This window comes from Octopus bimaculoides, chromosome 1 (assembly GCF_046866305.1).
Source record: "Octopus bimaculoides isolate indiv1 chromosome 1, ASM4686630v1, whole genome shotgun sequence".
In the NCBI taxonomy this organism is placed as follows: Eukaryota; Metazoa; Mollusca; class Cephalopoda; order Octopoda; family Octopodidae; genus Octopus; species Octopus bimaculoides.
Genome location: NC_142928.1, coordinates 86626976 through 86650107, shown reverse-complemented (window position 1 = coordinate 86650107; position 23132 = coordinate 86626976). Strand labels below are relative to the sequence as shown.

At 38.9% G+C, this 23132-nt stretch overlaps 1 protein-coding gene across 4 annotated transcripts in view; it reads right to left on the bottom strand.

The window, feature by feature from the left end:
* Positions 1-23132, bottom strand: part of LOC106884368 (uncharacterized) — a 282032-nt gene that overhangs the window by 236073 nt on the left and 22827 nt on the right. The window lies entirely within an intron of this gene.

Here is a 23132-nt window from a genome sequence, read left to right as displayed (position 1 = left end):
GCACGTGCATAAATCCCCAGTTTCATCAAAATATATATTTACGAAACAAGCAAACAAATAAATAAATAAATAAATAAGTATATAAACGAAATCCTTTTTACTACGGATGATAAGAGAACGTTATACTTTCGAAACCGAAAGTATATTTATAGAAATGATTTGTCTATAAATATTCCCCACGGATACACATAGATTCATGCATCCAAACAGATATACACAAACTCTCTCTCTCTCTCTCTCTCTCTCTCTCTCTCTCTCTCTCTCTCTCTCTCTCTCTCTCTCTTTCTCTATACGTGTATGTATGTATATATGTATGTATGTATGTAAAAATAAATGTACGTAGTTATAAATTGGTCCCTTTATCTGAGATGGAGTTAAATTAGATTTAATTACTTAAAATATGCCTTTCCATCTTATAATCACGCACATTTACATTTTTAAGTAATCATTTGAATTTATTAGATGTGCTCTCGAATACACTGACGTGGATAACTATGCCAGCGCCCTGTTAATAATGTACAGTTACAGAAGCGATCGACACTATACTGAGAGAATACAAGGGATCTACAGGAGCACATACAAACCTAGACTGCTAGGCAACTAGACACTTGGAGGAGCAAGTCCGTGTTGACCAGCAGCAATTTCTTTCGATGGGCTGAGGACCTGAGGAAGGTGCTTTGAGTCTGGACCAAACCTTCGGATGGATAGGAACAAGGAGGAGGTCAGGAACAGGGTGGCTAATCCCACACAGAAATATGCCGGGAGAATGTTGCATCTAAAAGGTCTGGCGGAATTAGCTAATGCATACATAGCAGTAGTGTACTACCGCCTCACCGTCATGCCTTGTCCTAAGAAACATCTGACCAGATTTCAGCGTTTGCATTTACGCTTCTCTTGGAAGGGTCAGGGTCCGATGATCAGTAAGTTGATCTGTTGTCAACATCCACTCTGTAGTGGTCTTGGAATGCCGTCCCTTGTGATGTTTTGGTGCGCGCTGACGCTGACACCCTTGCAGGAATACCTGGATCACTTCGATGGCGTCTTCGACGTCGACGCCATCGAAGTGGAAAACAAAGATGAATTGGCATAGGCGTCTTTCGAGCGGCACACCTCTCTTCAACTTGACTCTTTGACCGAGCTGCAGTCATTAGTCAAACGTAAACCAAGTTTGTGTGTTTGGCATCTAGAATGTTGCCAGGTACTCACAGCACTGTGCCAGCTGGACAAGGCCGTCATCAGGAAAACAACTCTAGATTTTTATAGAGGACTAGTTGAAGGTATAAGCAACAACGACTCGGGATTTACTCTGAGCATCAACGGGAACAGTCCAGGTATTCTCTTCTGGGGGATTTTCAGGTTGGGGACTATGGACAACTTCCAAAATTCCTTAGCATGCCAATGCTACAGATGTGTTAGAGATATGCTCTCCAGGCACGGAAGAACAAATGACCGAACCTGTCTGAGAAGCATGCAGGGTGAGGTGGTGGAAGACGGGAAATCGTCTTGTACATCATCGTTCAGTATCCATTGGCGAATTATGGGCTTGTGTCGAACAAGTAAGTTTTTCTGTTTGGGTGGCTGTGACAAAGGAAGTATTGTGTTGGACTCATCTAAAATGTTTGAAGGCAGCCATTTTCCTACTTGACCTAACTCTCATCAACTTCATCAATTATCTTTGGATTCCCTTCTGGCACCTTTCAACTTCTGTTCACTATTGATATCAAAAGTTTATATACAGTGGTCCCACACAACGAAGGACTTCTTGCACTTAAACATTTTCTAGACCTTCGGCATGACCCCAGCCTGACACCTACACACTTCTTCGTCTGGCCGAACTTGCCCTCTCTCTCAACTGCTTCTCATTTGCGAGGGAGTTTTACCAACAGGCTCGGGAGTGGCCATGGGAACGAGAATGGGCTTCAGCTGTGGGAACCTGTTCGTTGGCTACGTTGAGGCCCAAATATATTCAAAATTCACTGGTCTTACTCCTGAGCTATACGGTCGCTATATCGATGAGTATATCGGCGCGACCTCACTCTCCCGTGAACAACTGAACTCTTTCCTCTTCTTCATCCAATCCTTCCATCCTGCCCTCGAATTCTCCTGCACTATCTCTCTTTCGTCGAATTTCTCGACATTTCTGTCAGCACCCACCACTCCGCTCTTACTACCTCCATCCACCACAAACACGCTGACTTATACTCCTACATTAACTCCTCCTTCTCCCAATCTACCACATCAAGCTCTCCGTTCCCTACTCCCAATTCCTCTGTCTGCGCAGTCTCTGCAGTGACGACCATAACTTTGAGGCTCAGGTACAACTCATGGATCGCCACTTCATCCTACGTGAATATACCCTCACCATTATCCACACTGCCCTTGCCCAGGCACGATCTGTTGACCTGCTTCTGCTCTTTCTCCTCGTACCCGCCCCACCCTTACCTGTCTTCTGTTTCCAACGCATCATTTTCCGAACCTTCCGGCGACTCCAGTCTGACCCCTCCACCTAGCGCATCTTCCTTAACCTAATCCTTTCCTCCTTCAAACAAGCCCATAACCTGCGTGACCTCCTGGTCCACAGTTTCTTCCCTACCTCTGCCTCCCAGTCTGGCTCTTTCCCCTGCTCCCGTCCACGCTGTCGCGCCTGCCCCTACCTCTCATAATCACCATTCTCACAGGCACCCATCACTGTCCCTATCATGTCACCGACTCCTTTACCTGCACTTTTAGTAATGTCATTTACTACATCTGCTTTTTCTGTCCATCCCTATACATTGGTCAAACGGGACGCCGCCTGGCTGACCGGTTCGCGGAGCACCTCCGGGATATCAGACTCGGCAATGACACCCTGTTCTCGCGCTATTTCCACTCTACTGGTCATTCACCACAACATCTGTCTGTGTTCGGACTGTCTCTTCACAGGGGCCACTCGAACTCAGCCTTCGCCGTGAACAAGAATTAATCTTCTCTCTTCATTTCTTTGCTCCACATGGGCTCAACTCACCTCCTCTCTTCATCTGACTCCAACCACACCTCCTCTCCTTGTTTGACACCAATCCAACACGGATTCCCACTCACTTCCCACACCCTCCACCTACACACCTGCATACCGCTCACCTCAGTACCCTCACCCACAGGCACCACTATACACACACCCATACACACTGTTCAACTCATCAATACACGCACACCCACAATACCTTCTCATTGAACACACACTTCTTAGCACCCACACAACACACCATCATCCACACACACACACAATAGCGTCACCACACATACTACTATATGAGCAGCCACACGCACCGTTTAACTCACTACTCACACCATACATCATCATGCATACTCCCACGCCCTCACAAGCACATAATACCTGAACACAGACATTATATACACGTACATACATATACACATATGCAACACGCATAAACACATTCAACACACATAGACAAAGATAACTTTCGCTCACATAAATACACTGTACACATGCGCACTATTTGGTCAGTGACACACACACATACATACACATGTGCACACACCACGTGAAAAAGCACACATCAACTGCTACACACAACACACAAATATACACACACGTTACGCACATACGCTACACACGCACACACACAGACACACGTCAAACTCATTCGCTCCCATTCACACATACATACACACTCACACACACCATTCTCACATACACACCTACGCTTGCGCACCCCTCTTGTTGGGGAGGGGGGTCACCATGAATTATCTCCCCTTCATTCATTCAACTTCTTCTTTTATTATCTCCCTTTCATTCAACCTCTTTATTTCCAATCATTCACCATGTTGGGCCACTGAACTCAACACGTTTTTTTTTTTTTTTCATTCTCTCTCTATTTGTTTCCTCTTATTCCTTTCTGTCGAAGAGCATAGGCTCGAAACGTAAAATACTTTTCCACTTTTTCCGAGCGTCAAACTAATACACTCGCTGATTCTTCTGACACCTGTCTTCGTCTTTGTTTTTCTATAAATATATTGTTTTTCTATCTATATATATATATATATATATATATATATATATATATATATAATGAAGAACATTTTAGTACCGGTTTCAGTCTTTACGACTTTTTCAACGTAGAGTAAAGCATGAAAAACAATTAAATTGTGGAAAAATTAAATGAAATGTTTTTTAAAAATATTTCCATTGTTTTCAAATTCAGGGGACATTCTCCATTTTTCTGTCTGTCTCTCTCTTTTTTACTCTTATGAAGGCTTGGTTGTAGGTAGTAGCAGTCCTAAAAGAATATTTGATATGTGTATGTGCGTGTGTTTGTGTGTGTGTGTGTGTGTGTGTGTGTATGCGCGCGCGCGCGTATATGTGTGTGAAACTAAACAACAGTGTTGAACTGCTGATACTGTACTGCTTTCCCTGGGGCAGTTTCATAAATCCTTACACGCACACACACGCGCATGCACACACGCACGCACGCACGCACGCACGCACGCACGCACGCACACGCACATATGCACTATTAATAACATATGAAATTATATTCTGATATCAGCTGCTTCACCAATCGGTTTCATAGCAACTTCTAGTTTGAACCCGACTGGTAAAGTAGCTGATATGAGAATGTAATACTATATTTTATAAATAATAAATATAACCACTCTGTTGACCAATACATCAGGACCTGTTTCCCCTGACTTACGCATTTTTAGACAACTATATGTGTGTGTGTGTGTGTGAGTGTACACACACACACACACTCACACATACACACACACACATACATACATATATACATACATACATACATGCATGCATACATACACGCACGCACACACGCACATACACCTATGCACAGATCAAAATAGATATAGATTTAGATAGATAGATAGACAGATAGATAGATCTACATATATACATGTGTTTGCATGTGCACGCATGTATGCGTGCGTCTGCTGAGGAACTAGAATGTGTTCTTGCGCGCGCGTTGTGTTAACGCACGTGTATACGAAGAATTTGCTTTGGGCAAATAGTTAGTTGTTAGCTATCGATGATTACAACTTAATTTCAATATTTGTTTAGAGCTATTCTAGCAACCATTGACACGTGTGCGAGTTTGCGTGTTTGCGTGTGTGCGCGCGTGATTGTGTGTATGTAGCAAGTGCACTGTCCTAGAAAGCATGATCAGCGGGGTGTATTTGTGCCTAACAGAATGGCAGGGAAATACTCAGTCTGAAATATTTTCTGTCTCTGAGAAGGAAATATAGTTTTATAGTGAAGCCTCTGTCACATTATAAATGTATGGTTGTCACGAAAGGTCATCAAAGAGGGTATGATCTGACGTATACAGGAATAACTGGCGTTTTGATAGTGCATTAAAATGTTTTATTGATGTGCAGTTGAATAGGCGCAGGAGTGGCTTATAGGCGCAGGAGTGGCTATAGGCGCAGGAGTGGCTGTATGGTAAGTAGCTTGCTCACCAACCGCATGGTTCCGGGTTCAGTCCCACTCGTGGAACCTTGGGCAAGTGTCTGCTACTATAGCCTCGGGCCGACCAATGCCTTGTAAGTGGATTTGGTAGACATGTATATATATATATATATATATATATATATATATATATATATATGTATGTATGTATGTGTGTGTATATGTTTGTGTGTCTGTGTTTGTCCCCCCACCATCGCTTGACAACCGATGCTGGTGTGTTTACGTCCCCGTAACTTAGCGGTTCGGCAAAAAGAGACCGATAGAATAAGTACTAGGCTTACAAAGAATAAGTCCTGGGGTCGATTTGCTCGACTAAAGGCGGTGCTCCAGCATGGCCGCAGTCAAATCACTGAAACGAGTAAAAGAGTTCTGAAGAATGAAAGTAAGTTAATGACAAATGCAGTTGATTCTCGAGGCAAAAGGCATCAAAATAATATGCTTTTTTTCTTTTCTTTTCTTTTAGCTTTGTTTCTTTTAGTTTAAATTAGTCGATATGTAAAATGATAGAAGCGTGGCAATAAATTGAATTCTATTTAAGATATGTTGTTCATAATTAAAGTGTGAGAAATATGAAATATGTTTCCATGATATGTACAGTGATTGTGGTTTTGTGCACTTAAAAGAAATGGTTGTTATGTGACTGTTAAAGTATGTTCTCAAGGTCATTGTTAATGTCGGTAGTGTTTGTCTAGCATGAGATATTCAGACTGAATGAGGATGGATCCTGTGTGCAGAAAGTTAAAGAAGAATGACGGATTGTATCATCTACATAGGCGAGTGTGTTGCTAAAGTTGGTAGTAAATAGATCGCTCATGTACAGAAGAAAGAGTGTGAGAGACGTTGTCGAATTTTGGGATACACCCAGGGCCGAATTCATGTATGGGCCTATGTGGGCCATGGTCCAAGGATCCTCAAGCTTGGTGGCTCCTTTAACTCATAGAAACCTAAAGAATTTGAAAATATATTTGTAACAATCAAACAAATAATTTGTAAATTTTTTTAGTTTAATATTTTATTGATCTAATTGAGTTCTTTAAAAATTATTGAACCCCCTTTTTATTTATTGGGCCCTATTTTAATTTATTGAGCCTCTAAATCTACTGAGGCACTTTAAAGTTTAGGGGCCTCTTCAAACTGTTTGGGGCCTCTAGATTTAATGGGGCCATCTTTGTAATCTGAGAGTGTTTTGAATTAACAAAGACGTTGCCCCCCACCAAACCTGTTAACCCAGTGGCTCTACTAGGTATAAGTCTGGCTTTGGATACATCAGAGTATACAGATCTTGTGACGTGTCGAAAAATTACCACTCAGCTATCGATCATAGACAAGTAAGTTAACCAAGAATTTCTTATGCCATACACAGTCCAAAGCTGATATCAGGAGCAAAACAACATTGCTTTCGTTGATGTCATTAACAGCGAGTAATTACTGGTGAGTAAAATACGAGAGCGAGTACATCTCTGTTTTCCGGATATTTCTATCTTTAGTATATTTTACTTGTTTCAGTCATTGGACTGCGGCCTTGTTGGGGCACGACCATGAAGGGTTTAGTCGAGCGAATTGACCCTAGCACTTATCTTATATATATATATATATATATATATATATATATATATATATATATATATATATATATATATATATATATATATATATATATGTATATATATATATATATATACGACAGGCTTCCATAGTTTCTATCCACGAGCTAAAGTAGAAGTCGCTTGCAAAAGGTGCCGCGCAGTGGAACTGAACTCGAAACGATATGTTTGCAAAGTAAGCTTTCTAATCACACAGCCTTGCCTGTGCCTATAAAATTTCACAGTTGGAAAGAAAAAATAAAACAGTTCACCAAATTCAACCATAAACAGAACATTAAAAATAAACTTTTACATTTGGCTCGACCAAGATGTCGCCTTGTTTAATATTATGCCAAGGAGAAGAGATAGTGCTAACTACGATTAATTATATAGAAAATAGACACCAACGTACCAAAATTATAAGATACATGTGTTTATCAGTTAATCTAAAATATATTGCTTTTAAGTTTTGGCTCAAAGCCAGCAATTTTCGGTTAGGGTTAGGGTTAGCCTATAATAGAAAGGTTTATTAGCTACTGCCAATATGCTTCAGCCATTTTTTGACAAGGAAATAATAATTTTATCACCGATAGAATTGTTTCAGAATCGTTTGTTTATGTAGTCGGCACAATGTATATCGGCTGAATGGACGTCAGTGATTGGTTGAAATTACAGAAATACGACAACTTTAACATGGAATAACTTAGGGATTTCTTTTTTTTTTAAGAAGACTAAGAGAAAAAGATGTTTTATATGACACATTTTACCAGTGTTCCAAGTTTCAAAGTGTTTCGTTAAGAAAATACTGTGGCCCCCGTTTTAAAATAGATCCCGCCGGGTGAAATACTTAGCGGTATTTCATGTGTCTTTATGTTCTGAGTTCAAATTCCGCTAAGGTCGACATTACCTTTCGGGATCGATAAATTAAGTATTAGTCGACTGGCCCCTCCCCACAAATTTCAGGCTTTGTACCTAGTAGAAAAGAATACACGATGTGGAGAGCATTAGAAAGCTAATTAGAAATTAATATGCGATGAAGAAACAATGTTAGTCAATGACAGATTTAATTTTCGTTTTAGATCCAGACGTAGCGCTTAAATTGTACAAATTTTTTAATCAATAACCTGACAAATATTTATCAAAAAAGTATCGTTTATCTTTTACTTGTTTCAGTCATTGGACAGCGGCCATGCTAGAGTACTGCCTCAAAGAGTCTAGTCGAACAAATCAACCCCAGTACTTTTATTTTTCAAGTCAGTTACTTATTCGATCAGTCCCTTAAGTTACGGGGCATAAATAAACCAAGACCGTTTGTCAAGCGATGAGGTGGGTCACGCACGAATGCCCTCCCCCCACATATATATTTACACACACACACGACGGGCTTCCACAGTTTCCGTCTACTAAATTCCACTCACAAGGCAATGGTTGGCTCGGGGCTATAATAGAAGACACTTGCTCAAGGTACCGTACAGTGGGACTGAACCCGAAACAACAATGTTGCGAACCGAGCTTCTTAACCATACAGCCATACCTGTACCTAAGCACACAACTTGTCTTTTTTTTTTTAAATTACATTTACAAAATTAGAAATAGAATAACTAACAAAAGGTAGGCATTTAATTAAAATTAATTGATTAATTATTAAAATCCTTCAACCGAAATACAAAATAGTGATAACAAAAAGAAATGAGAAAAAATATTAAATCGGCAATAGCTCAAGTTATAATCCTTGAAAGTAGAAATTAATTACAAGTATGAATTGTGGACGATAGATGTTTAAGGTGCAGGCATCCCAACCACATGGTTCTGGCTCCAGTCCCTCTGTGCGGCACCTTGGGTAAGTGTCTTCTGCTATAACTTCGGGCCGACTAAAACCTTGTGAGTGGATTTGGTAGACAAAAACTGAAAGAACCCGTCTTAATGTGTGTGTGCGTGTGTGTGTGTGTGTGTGTGTGTGTGTGCGCGCGCACGTATGTGTATCCCTCCACCGCTTGACAACCGGTGTTGGTGTGCTTACGCCCCCGTAACTTAGCGGTTCGGTGAAATTCACTAACAGAATGAGTACCGGACTTTAAGAAATTTGCCGATTCATTCGATTAATGTATCAGCATAATCTCAGTCAAATGACTGATAAAAGAATTTCATTTCTCATCATCGATGTGACATAATCTCAATCGAGACTTGTTTAAACGGTAAACAATTTTACAAGAGATTAACTTAAGGCCGCTAAAACGATTCACGCAAGGATTTAAGAGAATAATAGATTTGGATGAAAATTTACCAAATAGGTTTGCACAATTATTTATTGAAATATATACATATATGAGTGTGAGTGTGAGTGTGCGTGAGTAAGCGTGCGTGAGTAAGCGTGCGTGAGTAAGCGTGCGTGAGTAAGCGTGCGTGCATGTGTAACTGAGTGAGTGAGTGAGTGAGTATGTGTGTAAATGTGTGCGTTTGTGGGCAATTGCGTGTGTTTGTGTATGCGTGCGAGCAGTATACCTGGCTATATTTCTCATCCTACTCTCTGCGTTCCGAGTTCAAATCTCGTCATGCGGAGGTGATGGTGTTAAACTGTCAACCGGTTTAACATCACCACTTGACATATCAGTTGCCCTTAACGGAGCTCACTCAGTTGCAAGCATTGAGGTCAGATTTCCAGTTTGAGGAAACGATCCTCCTTCCCTTGTAGAGGCCTTTTAAAAGATCCTCGGAACTGTCCAAGGCGCGGTCCCAGGAATTTTTCGAAGAGAGGGCACAAGGTCAGAAGGAAATACAATTCCAGGAGAAAAGGGCGTAATAACATTATTTAGAAGGCCAAGTCGCTCTTTAGCGCTACTGGTAACGTGTAATCCAGTACAACCTGTCACATGGTCGGGTCGTCGGCGACTAAACTGGCAACCCCATCAAGCTTGCTTGGTGAAGAGGGTGACGTTGGACACCCTGCAGGACGGAAAATAAGACCCGTCAAAGGGCGAGAGAACTACTGTGTAGTCAACAGCCAGTTCAACAATATCTGATTGCGACGCGTGTGTGAAAGTTTGTGTGAATGTGTGTGTGTGTGTGTGTATTTTGTGTGTGTTTTTTGAGAGTGTTGTATTTTATATATTGTATAATTTTTTTTTTATGTACTTTATATGTACTTCTATATCCCCGAATTTATTTTATTCTCTTATCTCTATTTTATCTTCATCTTTCTATCTGTGACTGGGGTATGTGCGTAACGTCCATGCCCTGCATAACTTGAATGGGGTAGATAGTACTCCTTGAGCCGAGATGAACGCAACCTGCCTAGGAGAAGGAAATCTCTTATAAGAAAAACCAGCCACGGAATTGAAATACCAAGTTGGTGTCTGGCGCGAGATAAATTTACCTCATGGCTAGGGAGAAGTCATAAGCTTTGGACGGCAATCTCCCTTGAGGTGGTATCTCGTATGTAAAAATACCCGGATGTAGAACTGGCGGTCCACTGTATCAGCTACCGAAAGAATTACCATGACGTACACTTGCAGCGCCAGGGTTCGAGCCCATGCTTGTTCAGTTCCAAATTCTCACCTTGCTTCTCATGAAACGTATGACCAGCTACCTCTAAACTCTTTAGAGCGAGGTAGCTGTGAAGAAGTAGATGCGGAAGCAGGAACAACAAACAAATTTATGAAGTGCAAAAGACACGTTGTCTACAGCACTTTTAACTCACGAATTTTGTCAAAAATAAGCAGAAACCAAGTACTTCTGCATTGTGTAAAGAAGAACAAAGTTGATGTCTTGAGCATTCAGGAACTCAGGCATCAGCACCCTGACACAGATTTGAAGCATACTAACCTTGATAGATACTAACTTACTACGACTTCTACTATTAAAAATTCCCAGGGCTCTACTATAAGCGGTGTTGGTATTCTCCTGTCTCCAAGGGCCTCAAGGAACTTGCTCTCTGTTGAGAAAATACCTGATCGCATAATTGTTGCTGAGCTGAGTAGTAACCCTCAGACCATATTCATTACGTGTTACTGCCAAGCTAACACAAGTGATGAGAAACTTGCAGTCGGTTCTACTCCAATCTGAAGGGAGTAACGGAAAGTGTCCCTTCCCACGACTTCCTTGTTATAGCAGGTGATTTTAATGGTCAAATAGGGAGGGATGATGCTCTGCTCACCTATAACAAGGAGACTGACCGGAACGAGATAAAACTGACTGATTTTGCTCACGAGTTCCAACTTCAGATTGCAAACACGGTTCATGAAACACCCAAAGCGTTTGTGGACATTCCAGCACCCATCTGGATCTTATTCACAAATTGACTACATACTGTGAGAATCAAGTGGAAGAACAGTGTCCGAAATGCACAGGCATACTCCTCCTTCGCATCTATTGGCTCAGATCATAGAGTTATTTCCATATGCACTGTTCTCAGCCTTAGATCATCAAAACCACCAGTCCCGAACGCCATGAAACAGGTGGACCGGTCCAAGGTATCATCAGATAAAAACGTAGAGCACTCATTTGCAGTAGATGTTAAAAACCGTTTTGAAATGCTCTCAGAGCACACTGACCACATTGAAACATGATATAATGAACTCGTAACAGCCACAGAAGAAATTGCCCTTTCAAAACTACCAAAGAAGGAAAGAATAAAGTACAGATCAATTCATACAGATGTCCGTGTGAGAGAAGCAAGATTCTGCCGGTTCGCCGCCCTTATGCTGAAATGAATATTAAGTAAAGCATGGTGGATTCGTAATTTGTGGAATCGTCAAAGAGAGAAATGTGATGAGATTATGTCTTTAGTATCATAGCTGATGATTGGGAGCGAGGGAAGATCTGCTATGGCCGACGGTTTTATGGGGATGGTACTTTTTGGCTTGCTGTATAAGCCTGTATAGGTGGCCGGGGCTCAGCGGTCTGCCAACTCATGGGTTGCCCTGGACTGCATGCACAAGTTACACTACTCTATATCTTGCAGTATTTAATCATGGCCTTTTATATTCTGAGTTCTAATTCCGTCGTGATCAGCTTTGCCTTTCGGAGCAGATAAAAATTAAGTGCCAGTGGTCGACTTAATCAACAATACCCCCCACCACCACCACCACCACCACCAGCCAGCCAGCCAGCCAGTTAGCCAGCACCAAAAACACTGTGTGACCTTGTACCGATGTTAGAAATTAGTATAATGAATAGCATGAAAATTAATTAGATATCAAATTTCGCAGAGGATGAAAAATTATAATTGGAAAATATTTTCACGATTGGGATAGAGCTACATTGTGTTTAAGAATATAACAGCAAACGTATTGTATCTTGGATTTTCTGCACTTCATTCACATATTTTTAAGCAGCTGTTGTAATAACGCTTTGTAGTTTTCCAGTTTATGATGAAGTATACGGTTACACTACAAGAATTTAGAAGCTTCGAGAGACTTGAAATAAATCGTTTTTAATAGTAAAACTCGAAGAAGATAAAGCTAGTGTGCAATAATAATAATGTGCAAATATTAGGCTAAAAAGAAAAAAAAACTGTGAAGCAGCCTTCGACTTTTACCATCCAAGATTTTTCTTTTTTTTTTTTTGTAACCCGGTACTTAAAACTTGAGTTCTGCTGTTGAAAACAGTTTATTACACTTACACTAATAGACACAGATGCACACACACACACACACACACACACACACACACACACACACACACACACACACACACACACACACACATACATACATACGTACACACAAACATACATACATACATACATACATATATGTAGTTCAATGCATTTTGAGAGCTGATCATGCTGGTGCGCTGTTTTGTGTGTGTGTGTGTGTGTGTGTGTGTGTGTGTGTGTGTGTGTGTGTGTGTGTGCGTGTGTGCGCGCGTGTGTTTAAGTCTGTGTGTATAAAAGGATTAAAACAAATGTTTGGTTCGAAGGAGGAGTGTTCCGTTTTTTTTTTATTCCATTTCGATCGAACAGTTCTACTTAAATCACTTTAACTACTTCATACTCGAAGTACAATCGCTTTCAATGTAGTAGTAGTAGTAGTAGTAGTAGTAGTAGTAGTAGTAGCAGTTGTTGTTGTTGTTGTTGTTGTTGTTGTTGTTGTTGTTGTTGTTTTTGTTGCTGCTGCTGGTGTTGTCGTTACAACTATCGTTGTCATTAATGTTGTTGTTATTGTCTTGGTCTATCAAGAATTGCTAGGCCGAACCTACCAGCGAAAAAAACTTCCTAACTAGAATTTTCTAGTTGTCATAGTAACCGTTTATTAATAAGGAAAGCGCCGAACCAAAATGTCATGTACTGATTAATGACTTGTTTGAAGGCTCTGTAAGGTTTGATGGGAACTGCTTAAATATTTCATACCAAGTTAAACACCAAAATCAAGAGCACGGGCTACTAACCCCACGATTCCGAGTTCGATTCCAAGCAGTTACCTGAATAATAATAATAATAATAATAATAATAATAATAATAATAATAACATCGAAAAATACCTTAGGAATGAGAACCCAGGTTCGAAATTTTCCCCAAGACACCTGATGAAGGCTGGAAGGTATATCAGCCGAAACGTTGTGCTAACAACAAACAAGATGAGGACAAATATCCGTCAAATGTAAATAATGTAAATAATGTAAATAATGACAAATTTAGTCTAAGTGGACAATGATCAGCGCTCCTGAGGGACTCTTAGGACCCGAAAGATTTTATCAGTTTGATAACGAAAATGAAAATATTAAAATGGTTCTAAATTTGAAGATATTTCGTACCCTTTACCTTCAAATAAAAAGCTGCTATTAAAAGGTTATCTCAGTTGGGTGCTGTGTTTATGACAAAAGAATATGCAGTAATCCCTAGACTATCGCGGGTGTTACGTTCCAAAAACCCCCACGATAGGTGAAAATCCGTGAAGTAGAAACAGTATTGTACTGTATATTTAAAAATTTATTTTTATAATTTATATATATTTATCTTATTATAAATGCAAAACAACACCACAGAGGAATCGACGTAAGCTTAAATAATAAACAGCGATAGGTGAACCATGATATGGCGAGGAATTACTGTATCCATTAAAGTGTGGAATTCTTTGTATGTTATTTTCGGAGGAATATATTTTTCCTTCAGTTTTACAGAAGTCGTTATTTAGACTTCAAAAAAAAAAAAAAATTAATAAATATACCATAAAAACAAACATTTGTATCAACCAGAAATGTTGGACCGACAAAATGCTAACGTCTGAATGATGCTTGTTTTATTTTCAAAAGCCAATGAGAATCTTGCCTGTCATCTTCACCATCCGGTCGCTGTGTTTATAGAAGGAGCCTACAAAGATTTATTAAGTCTCCATAATCAGTTCAAAGACTTTTATGCAGTACCTATCCTTGCGTAGAACTTCCAGACAAAAAAAAAATCTATGTGAAAAAAATCATGCATATTTATAATTTGCATACTAATTCCAAATATTTATTCATATTTAAAAGTTATCAACACTTCAACGAATGAAATTTTTTAAAATGTTATTTATAAGAGGCACCTCTTCGATATAAACGGGACTTGTGTCTCTTTGTGATAGGAAAAATAGAATGGATCCTTTTCCCTCGGGAGCTTAACCTTAAGATATGCAGGATAAACAATTGTATTAGTGGGGAAGATAGTGTGGTACACGTTGCTGATGGAGACCAGTTTGCAATTGGGATCAACTACCATTAAATTGGTGCACTGGATTCAACCACTGACACCATGATCTTAAGCGGTGTCCAAAGTTCAACAAACATTGATCTTGAAACAACAGTATAAAATGAGCTGTTGCGAGTCATCAAAAAAGTTGCTGCAGAGCACAAAATTATTGCACTGAAAGATTCGATATTTATGTTGAAAGAAAGATGGGAGAATAAGAATATCTAGATGTCTGTGAATCAAATTCGTTTGAAAGAAAGAATTCGTGAACACCTTTTAGTTACGAGTAGAAAATAGATTCTGTCATAGAGTGTTCTTTATTTGTTCAGAGACAGTCAGAAATATTAGTTCAGATGCCAGTTTGTCACGTTATTACTTGCAGCATCAGTTCTACGTAAAGCAATTCTAAAGCAATGCAATTTTATACATTCAAGTGGTCATTTCCAAGTTGTTGTGAAGAGTCAGCTGTTTCGATATAACTGAAGTATTTTCCTTCTGTTAGCTGCTTGTATGGCCTAAACCACCACACACTGGAAAAATTTAAGTCAAAATGTAAGTCAAAATAGCTATGCTGAATATGATTTCTTTTGTAAACTTTAAGCATAAATCTCTTTTTGCGGAGTGTTTTAAGCCTGACAGAACACCCCCAAAGAACAAGAATCTGGTAAATTATTAACCGTTTGAATGTGTCCTATAAGAGGAGCTTTACTATAATCTTTCACGGACTATTACTGAGCAAACTAAGGTTAACTTATATTGTCTGTTTGCTCTAATAATGATTGCCTTCACTATTGAATGGTCTTGACCATTTAGATCATAACATTACATGCAGAGAAACACATCCTTTTCCCGTGAAAATGGAATTTCATATGTTTTTAGTTGACATCATTAGAAAAAGTTAGATTTGATTTGGATTAAGTATCTATGAAATTGACTTCCAAATGAGTGAGTCAAGCGATACTGAATTTATTCTATCATCCTGTTTGTTTGCCTCTGTGGGGCAGTAAAATTCTATAAGTCAACTTCTAGTAAAATATGTAAGACCAATTTCCTTGAGTTTATTCGATCAGAAATGCGAATATGTAAAGTGAAGATGGCTAACTGGATAACATGAGATTATCGAAGACAACCATTCTAGCAACAACACAAAAAAGCATTCAAACTGGTTAAAAAGCTCCCCTAAAGAAATAAACATACAGTAAATACCATCATGAATAAGCATGCAAACATGATGAAAAAGAAATAATGGAAAGGAGGACAGAAATGCTCAAAGCTGTATAACTAGAGCTGTAGAGATCCAATTGTGCTGAGCATACAAGAATTTTCAAATGACAATGACTCCCCAATTATGCGAAATAAAGTTCAAATTGCGGTATGGTTCCTGAAAGATGGAAAATCAGTAGGCGTCGACAACATTCCTACTGAGCTACTAATGCACAGGGGAGAAACCACAATAGACATCTTTATGACGATCTGGAATAAAACCTAACAGACGGTGAATGGCCGATATCCTGGACTGAACCTCTAACCATAATGCTTTCTAAAAAAAAAAATAGGTAATGTACAACAATGCTGGGATTATCGCACTATCAGCAAGATCAGCCATGTAAGCAGAGTAATGTTCAGAGCGATACTAAATAGATTGAGTCACCAGGCAGAACACATCACAGCCGAGGAACAAGTAGACTCCTATAAAGCATAAGTACTACTAAGTAGATCAACCTCCGTAGCTTCTGTGAGAAATATTTCCAACTCCAGAAAGAGCTATACCATGTCTTTGTAGATTTTTAAAAAAGAATTTGATAGAGGCGCAGGAGTGGTGGCTGTGTGGTAAGGAGCTGGCTTACCAACCACATGGTTTCGGGTTCATTCCCACTGCGTGGCACCTTGGGTAAATGTCTTCTACTATAGCCTCGGGCCGACCAAAGCCTTGTGAGTGGATTTGGTAAACGGAAACTGAAAGAAGCCCGTCGTATATATGTGTATATATATGTGTGTGTATATATGTTTGTGTGTCTGTGTTTGTCCCCCCCAGCATCGCTTGACAACTGATGCTGGTGTGTTTACGTCCCCGTAACTTAAGCGGTTTGGCAAAAGAGACCGATAGAATAAGTACTAGGCTTCCAAAGAATAAGTCCTGGGATCGATTTGCTCGACTAAAGGCGGTGTTCCAGCATGGCCGCAGTCAAATGACTGAAACAAGTAAAAGAGTAAAAGAGAGTCTAGCATGATGCTCTTTGAGGCACTGAAAAATTCAACATGAAAGAAAAGCTAAATCATATTATTCGACAACTTTATATCAAGACAACCAGTATAGTACTCTCGCACAAAGCACCTTCGGAGGGTGGTTCCATTCTAACTGTTGCATCCTTTCCCCCACTCCCATCAACTTCTTCTTGAAGAGAATCATGAACGATACCTTGATGACCATGTCGGCGCAGTCAATATCGGAAATTTGAACATCACAGATCTAAGATTTACTGATATAATGATGGCGGGTTGGAAAGGAAGAATTGAATTCGTCAAGTACCTTGATAGAGCTTCCGACAAATTTAGGATGGGAATCAGTGCTGGAAAAACCAAACTCATGACGAATGACGATGATGCCACCTCAACAAATATATCTATACGAAGACAAACTAGAGATATTGTAACAGCTAAAATACTTGAGAGCAATCGTTAATGATAAAGCATCAAGGTCTGAAATCCTCGCAAGAACTATGTAGACAATTATTTCACCAGCTAAACCCGAACTACGGGGAGATAAAATATTCACTGTGAACAACAAAATCAAACTCCTACATTCTCTAGCACTTTCCATTTTCCTGTGCGCATTCGAGATATGAACTCTCACGGAGGAAATTTAGAAAGAAATTCGAGTGTTGGATATTAGATACTATTGTTACGTCTTAGGCATTTCATACTGGAGCCACATCACGAATAAGCGAGTTCGTGAAACAATCCAGTATAAGATTAGCTCCCATGAAGATCTCAAAGAATAAATAAATAGATAATACACGCTAGCGTTTGTTTAGTAGTTGCAAGATTAAAAAAATCTGGCATAACTTTTTGGCAAACACTGATAACAAAATCATAGGTTTCAGAAATTATAGAAGACGGTAAGTCTGTCTAAATAACCTCGAGTGATGAATTACTCAGTGCATGAAATAAAACTCCAATGGGACAATGCAATCATGAGGAGGAAGATAATGATGATCTAGTAAAGCTTCATAATACCTAACGATATTCATCTCTTGGGATGGTTCTTATTGGAGACTGATATTGTAGTTATACATTTCCACCAGATCATCACTGCAAACCTAGAAGTAGGAATCTGTATTTTTTCAATACTGGAAAGGAACCAAAATATTATCTTTTAAGCGCGTTATTTCAGGTTTCAGAACAAACGTGCAAAGCAATGGATCCCTTTCATGCTTTCTCTGGATCAAAAAATACATCGACTTTCAAGTTTAAAAGAAAGCGATATAGTTTCAAAACTAAACTACCATATCTATCGAAAAATTTACAGTTCCCTCTATATTATGTACATCACTATAACTGAAAGCTGCTCAGATTCAGTTTTTCTACAGGGTATGTTTCAATTAATATTGCACTGATGATGATAATGCCATTGTTCATCTCCTAAGATTGAAGACGTTCTGTAAGAAAAGAAAAGATGTGGAAAGAACATCCCCGATAAGCAATATCTTGGACCAACATCTCAAAAGTAGCGTCTTTGAAGCAAGCATATGAATTACAGCTCATGAGACGATGATGAATGTGCAAGAATTTTGCAATAATGGATCGCCTGAGAAAGACAAGAAACTGGTTCCAGCTTCGATACACTATCCATTGAAAACGGCGCTGTCTGTCTTGATATGAAGTACTCCTACACGACATGTTTATAACGCAAGTATAAAAAGCAAAATTGAGATGTACATGTTTGGGTAGCAATATATGTGATAAATTAATGTTTTCAAAACAACTAGCATTGATTTTTATTGGTATATTGATCCCGAATTGTAAGACACTTTTTTTTTACAATATATAAAACTATTTATTGCATTTAACATCAGTGTTCTCTAAACATTGGTTTTTGGAATCTTTGATGATCTATGTGTGGGCTATAAATACATGTATATATTATATAAACTTAGTTTGATGATGCAGTTGGTATTTTTTCCAATATATTATTGAATTATCTTCAAAATAACCTAATTTTAAAGGATTTACACTTATATCATAAACAGTATTTTTCGGTTAAAATATTTGTAAATACGATTGGTCTTCATTTGAAAGCAAATGACGCCAAATATGTTGAGATCAGATCATCAGCTCAACCTTTAGGGCCATACAAATATAGCAGCTTACCTTGAAAACACGGTCTTCTGCCCCTAGGCCTTACGTAGCCATTACAATAATCCCTCGCCATATCACGGTTCACCTATAGCGGTTTATTATTCAAGTTTATGTCGATTCCTCCATGGTGTTGTTTTGCATTTATGATAAAATAAATATATAGGAATTATACAAATAAAAAAAAACTGCAATACAGTACTGTTTCTACTTCGTGGATTTTCACCTACTGCGCGGGGTTTTGGAACGTAACGTCCGCGATAATCGAAGGATTACTGTACTGGACTGATCATTGCCCACTCACGTTTCGGTTATAATTTAGGTCCTTATCTTAATGTGATACCAAAAAGTAAATTGTTGCATCAATTTGAAATGATTGGTTACTAGGCAATGTCTTCTATGTGAGCTGTAAATGTTATGGACGTGTAGTATGAACAGTTAACAAAGTTATTGTAGATTCATTAAAAAAGATGCAAGACAGCTTCTTGTTATTGGCTTTTATTTTGAACGCCTGCATCGCAAGCGTCGTGTTGTCGTGACCAATTAGTTTTCGAGTGTTGTTTCTGGCATGTGTGTGTGTGTGTGTGTGTGTGTGTGTGTGTGTGTGTGTGTGTGTGTGTGTGTGTGTGTATTTGTGCGCGTGAGTGAAAACCGCCACTAAAGTTTTGTCATGTCCAAATTTATCAGTGTAATTAGATATTTGAGGTTTCCTGCGTTGTGGCTATAAAAAATGTATCTTGAACTATAGTGACATTAATGTCGTGAGTGATAACATTTCTAAATGTGTTTCTTTATATCGTTAGTCTTATATTACACTTTTTTAAATTTTGGTATGTTTATTTACAATGTTTATTTTATTTTAGAACTTAACAAAAGGTTAAATATAATGCAACCTGTGCTGCAGAACTGTAGCATTCACAAAATGATAATAGTGGGACTTCCTAGTTTTTCGCAATAATTGCCATTGTTATAGATTGCGAAATTTTGAAAAATTTTGGCAAATTTTATTGTTTGACTGTATCAATGAGGTTATTATGGTGTCAAACAACTATCTATAATAATAAAAGCGAAATTCTGTCTGTCCGTCTGAGACCCCTGTATCTCAGTCTGCATTTGCTCTACATAGACATATTATACCTTTTGGAATCAGAATGATCCCGGGATTGAAAATCTACCCTTCATTCCGTTCTTAAACATCCAGCATTGGGATCTGATTTAAAAGCATTTGGGTTGCTATTCCTTGCAGGTAAAGCTTGGCTGATTCACGCCATCCTGGTTGGCGTTTGCCAGATGACGTCAGAGATCAAGGTGGTGGGGGGATAAATGACATTCGCTTCGTTAATTTTGCGTCGAGATAAGAACTTTGGGACAAATTAGCCAGCAGTTAGAATTCAATATGGAGTTGGAACAATAGAATGATTGCATTACAGAATTTATTCTCATCCATCCTTAACCTCTGATCAAACACCACCGGGGCATACGGTCATTATAGACGTATTATAGTCATGCTGTTTAGCTGTCTATAGTTTTGGGTCGTAGGCCTAATTAGTCCTCCGCAGGAACTAGCTTAAAAGTCCGTGTGGAATGCGGCTTTTGAGCTAGTGTTTATATAATTTGTAAAGTTTGTTTAGTAAGTGTCGTCACTTTCAGATATCTCCCACTGGACAGCATTTTTCATAACACTTAACCGGTGACGAATTGTCAAGATAAATTTATCCGGTATATGTACCCATTTTAAAAACGATTGTGTGATCTGAAAAGAAAATCTGGGTGCTAATTCTAACAGCTAGCACTGCTACATAAGGCTCCCTCATTTGCTCGCAATGGTTGTTTATATAGGCAAGGTTACCACACTTATATACAATATGTAAATGTGGAATGCTGTTTTGTACAGCTTCATCTGTTTAGTAATCAGAGTAAATGACTATATACTGAAACTGTTTGAAATCCCTTTGTAGCTAGGCTCCTGCAGAGTTTTCAATTATCAATCTCAGATTTTCCTATCCCAAGATTATGACCTACCTACCATACTGCTGTAAAAGGCAATATGTCGACATAAAAGGCCAATGAGCATTAGCTGACTTGTTTATGGTTGATGCGGTGAACTTCAAATGAAGTGTACGAATTTTCCAACCAAATAGCTTGATCGAAAGTTCAAGAAAAGTTTTGTTAGTAATTATCAAAGCTGGCGAATTCAACCTCAGAAGGGAGCCATCCAGCAGCCCACACGAAGCTATGCCGCTTTGTTCACTGTTGTGGTTTCTCGCCCTCTTCTGTTTCTCTTACTTAACATGCTTGCCTTGTGTTCGAACTTTAGTTGTAATGTCGAATTGCGCACACATTACTAATTGCTGCTGTTCTAACTTTTTCTAGTTATTCCGTCTTCAATAACAATGAACTGCTTTCATAATATTATCTAGCATTAAATGAAATATATGTACATATGTAAATATAAACGATGCGTGTAAATAAAAATATATGGAAACTCAAATATATGATAGTATGGTCATTCTTGTCTTCACATGCAGCCTGCCTAATATAGTGAATTACCAACAAAGAATTAATTATTGAAACCCGTATCTAAAACATAATCAATCCGGCAAAGATGTCCTATATCAGAGTTCTTGTACACGTTGCTATAGAAGCTCGGTGTGTTGAAAATAATTTCGCTCAAACGTAGGATAGCCGAAATTGAAAGCGCCGATATCACACTGAAAGGAACGAAATGGTAAACAAGAGCACATATAAACCCGAACAAGTCAGTGGGCATCTAACTGACATCTAGAGAAGCAGGTCTATGTCAGAAGCAATTATTATTACAATGCAAGAAATTATTATTTTCTTATTTTTTATTCTTTTGCATTTGACTCGCGCTGACTATAAACATGAACGTTCCACAATTTTGCTCCATTTTCATTGATTTATCTGAGCAAAGTTTGAAAATTTATTCGATAATATTATTAAAAATAACGTGTCTTTAAAGAATATATAACTGTTTTCTCTATCGGCTGCTTTCAGGCGATAAATATTTTATGTAATATCATATCAAAACATGTCAAGGCAGCGAGCTGGCAGAATCGCTAGCACGCTGGACGGTATTTCACCCGTCGCTATGTTCTGAGTTCAAATTCCGCCGAGGTCGACTTTGCCTTTCATCCTTTCGGAGTCGATGTAATCAACTTAATCCCTTTATAGATGGACGTGGTCTCACGTGGTGAAACCATCTAATAACGACTCTGTTCAGAAAGCTGGAATAATACATATACAGGGTGCGAAGGGTATTTGAGAACAGTTTTGGTGTACAATAACACTATATTTCAGCATAAATAAATATGTATTTGAATAAACATTTCTGCAATTAGTATTCGTAATGGTATTTTAAGCAAATTATTCTATGAAACCGCCTTCGGCTTCGATGACTGCTTCAATGCGCGACCGAAACCACTGGCAGGCTAACACTATATGGTCCTTATTCATTTTGGACATTACCTCCCTTTCAACAGTTCTCCACACATAGAAGTCCAAAGGGTTCAAGTCTGGCGAGTTTGGAGGCCAAATATTGGGTGTTACATAATCGTAAAGATTGTGTGATAACCATTCTTGGTTAATTAGGGCCTTGTGAGAAGGTGCTGAGTCTTGCTGAAACATGTATGGCCTTCTATTGCATACTTCATCAATCCAGGGCTTGATAACAGTTTCCAGTACCTCAATGTATCCAGCAGAATTAATTCTAAGACCCGATGGAAAAACGTGGGGTGGCATCACATGACCTTTGCTACTCATGACTCTTAAAACCATCACAGCTGCTGGAAATTTCGTGTGCATCACTCTGGGTACTTCCGAAGGATCTGCACATGTTAGACATTTGATCCTGGCCACAGTTTTTTCGTCAGAGAAAAACTTAAGCATGGCTTGTTCATGAGGGTTTTTCACTTTGTCAAGTAACCGTTTTGAAGGGAAGAGACGGTTTTCTTGTGTCTTTGCAGACACGAATTGGCCTTTCCTCATTACACAGGACTTGTATCGAATGTCACGATGTACCACAGTT